We start from the raw sequence: 3,414 nt of genomic DNA on the forward strand, positions 1-3,414 counted from the left end.
TTCCAATATTTGAACCATTAGTGGATCTGCTACTATTCAGTTTTTTTTTCCTCTTAACTAGGAGTACATCCTGCTTCTTCACTTATTTCATAGCTTTTTATTGCATGCCAGAAATTGTGCAATTAAAAATAAAATCCTACAGCCCTTGGTATAAATGCTGTCTTCTATTTTATTCTTTTTAAACTTTTAAATATGTATATGTAATTTAGAAATATATATATACTTTAAGTTCTAGGATACATGTGTAGAATGTGCAGGTTTGTTACATAGGTATACATGGGCCATGCTGGTTTGCTGTGCCTATCAACCCGTCATCTAGGTTTCAAGGCCTGCACATGTTAGGTATTTGTCCTAATGCTCTCCCTCCCCTTGCCTCCAACCCCCACGATAGACCCTGGTGTGTGATGTTCCCATTCCTGTGTCCATGTGTTCTCATTGTTCAACTCCCAACTCATGAGTGAGAACACACAGTGTTTGGTTTTCTGTTCTTGTGTTAGTTTGCTGAGAATGATGGCTTCCAGCTTCATCCGTGTCCCTGCAAAAGGACATGAACTCAGTTTTTAAAATATGGAATGCTTCACGAATTTGTGTCATCCTTATGCAGGGGCCATGGTAATCTTCTGTGTCTTGTTCTGATTTTAGTATATGTGCTGCCAAAGTGAGCACAATACTGTCTTCTAAAAGGGAGGACATGTTCTTTTGTCTGTAAGGTAGGGAAATGGGTCAATCTTTATAATCCAGATAGAATTTGAGCTGGTTTGTGGCTGGGATACAGCTTAAGTTAGCTTTATTTCACCTGTGGTTTCACGTGTATTTAGGGCTAACTTGGTCTGTACTGTATATATTATAAACTACTCTCTCTAGTAGGACCTTGGGATCTAATCACCAGTAGACTACAGAGTTCTCTTCCTCTGCTTTTCCAATTCCATTTTCATACCGTTTCCACACACTCACCAAAAGTTTCATGGGGGAAATCTCAGGTAAGAAGAATAAGTTCTTTGCATTTGAAACTCCTACAGACTTCAATCCATTTATACTAGCCCACAGGGTCTGCAGGCTTTCCTGTATCATAGCAGAGTTCCAGAGACTGTGATAAGCCCAGTCTTCCACCAGCCCCTGTGGAATTCAGCAGAAGAGAATTTGGCCACTGATACCTGCTCAGCTAGAAATGCCTTATACTCCCCTGTAATTTAACTTTGCATCATTTTTCATCTACAACCCTCCAATATCAAATATAGGGAAGATTGGGAAGATGATCCAGTAATTTTTATAGTTTATCTGGTGGGAGAAATGGTCCCTCAAGACCTTCTACATCTTATGTGAAGTCCAGAAGTTCTTAACTTTTAAATATTTTAAGATCTCTAATGATGTCCCGTTTTAATTTCTGAAAATTTTAAGTATAGTTTTCTCACATTTCTTTTAATGGGTCTTTTTTTTTTTTTTTTTTTTTTTTTTTTTGAGGCGGAGTGTAGCTCTGTCGCCCAGGCTGGAGTGCAGTGGCCGGATCTCAGCTCACTGCAAGCTCCGCCTCCCGGGTTCACGCCATTCTCCGGCCTCAGCCTCCCGAGTAGCTGGGACTACAGGTGCCCGCCACCTCGCCCGGCTAGTTTTTTGTATTTTTTAGTAGAGACGGGGTTTCACCGTGTTAACCAGGATGGTCTCGATCTCTTGACCTCGTGATCCGCCCGTCTCGGCCTCCCAAAGTGCTGGGATTACAGGCTTGAGCCACCGCGCCCGGCCTTTTAATGGGTCTTGATAGGTGTTTATCTGTTTTTTTAATCTCTAAAAAAACCCACAATTTTTAAATGGTATGTTTTCTATTTTATTTTTTTTCTCTTTGACATTCCCTTCTACTTTTTTTTGCATTTAATTTGCTATACTTTTTTTTTTTTTTTTAGCTTTTTAGGAGATGATTAAATAATTTTTTCAGTTTTTTTCCAAAGTGTATGTTTGATTTTATGAATTTCTCTGTAAGCACTATTTTATCTACATTGCACAAATTCTGATACCTTACTCAGTTCAAAGTACTTGCTAATTTGCTTTATTTCTTCTCTGACTTCAGAGTAATTTAGAAAACAATTCCTTAATTTATAAACATTCGGTGATTTTCTAGTTATCCCTTGGTTACTGATTTCTAACTTAATTCTACTGTGGTCAGAGTACTGATTCTGGTTTCATGGCCCATTTTGGTAAATATACCATGTGCATTTGAAAATAATGTATATTCTGCAGCTGTTTGGCATAGTGTTCTATCTACATACCAGTTAGTCAAATTGGTTAATTGGATTGTTCAAAAATACATCTTTTTCTTTTCTTTATTAAAATTTTTTATTATACTTCAAGTTCCACGGTACATGTGCAAAACGTGCAGGTTTGATACATAGGTATACATGTGCCATGTTGGCTTGCTGCATCCATCAACTCATCATTTACATTAGGTATTTCTCCTAATGCTATCCTTCCCCCAGCCCTCAACCTACCGACAGGTCCCAGTGTGTGATGTTCCCTGCCCTGTGTCCTAGTGATCTCATTGTTCAATTCCCACCAGTGAGTGAGAACATGTGGTGTTTGATTTTCTGTCCTTGTGACAGTTTACGAGAATGATGGTTTCCAGCTTCATCCATGTCCCTGTAAAGGACATGAACTCATCCTTTTTTATGGCTGCATAGTATACCATGGTGCCACATTCTCTTAATCCAGTCTATCATTGATAGACATTTGGGTTGGTTCCAAGTCTTTGCTATTGTGAATAGTAACGCAATAAACATATGTGTGCATGTGTCTTTATTGTAGCATGATTTATAATCCTTTAGGTATATACCCAGTGATGGGATTGCTGGGTCAAATGGTATTTCTAGTTCTAGATCCTTGAGGAATCGCCACGCTGTCTTCCACAATGGTTGAACTAATTTACAATCCCCCAATAGTGTAACAGGGTTCCTATTTCTCCACACCCTCGCCAGCATCTGTTGTTTCTTGACTTTTTTTTTGAGACGGAGTTTCGCTCTTTTTGCCCAGGCTGGAGTGCAATGGCACAATCTCGGCTCACCACAACCTCCACCTCCTGGGTTCAAGCAATTCTCCTGCCTCAGCCTCCTGAGTAGCTGGGGTTACAGGCATGCACCACTATGTCTGGCTAATTTTGTATTTTTAGTAGAGATGGAGTTTCTCCATTTTGGTCAGGCTGGTCTTGAACTCCTGACTTCAGGTGATCCACCGGCCTCAGCCTCCCAAATTGCTGAGATTACAGGCATGAGCCACTGCACCCAGCTCCTGACTTTTTAATGATAGCCATTCTAACTGGCATGAGATGGTATCTCATTGTGGTTTCAATTGGCATTTCTCTAATGACCAGTGATGATGAGCATCTTTTCATGTGTGTGTTGGCTGCATAGATGTCTTTTTTTGAGAAGT

General features: G+C 39.8%; 1 non-coding gene across 1 annotated transcript; it reads right to left on the reverse strand.

The window, feature by feature from the left end:
• Positions 1–561: 561 nt before the first annotated feature.
• LOC119618455 (U6 spliceosomal RNA) lies at positions 562–666 on the reverse strand. Its single transcript, XR_005234752.1, has one exon. It is a non-coding gene; the product is annotated as a U6 spliceosomal RNA (small nuclear RNA).
• Positions 667–3,414: the final 2,748 nt, after the last annotated feature.

The sequence above is a fragment of the Chlorocebus sabaeus genome, chromosome 23 (genome assembly GCF_047675955.1).
Source record: "Chlorocebus sabaeus isolate Y175 chromosome 23, mChlSab1.0.hap1, whole genome shotgun sequence".
In the NCBI taxonomy this organism is placed as follows: Eukaryota; Metazoa; Chordata; class Mammalia; order Primates; family Cercopithecidae; genus Chlorocebus; species Chlorocebus sabaeus.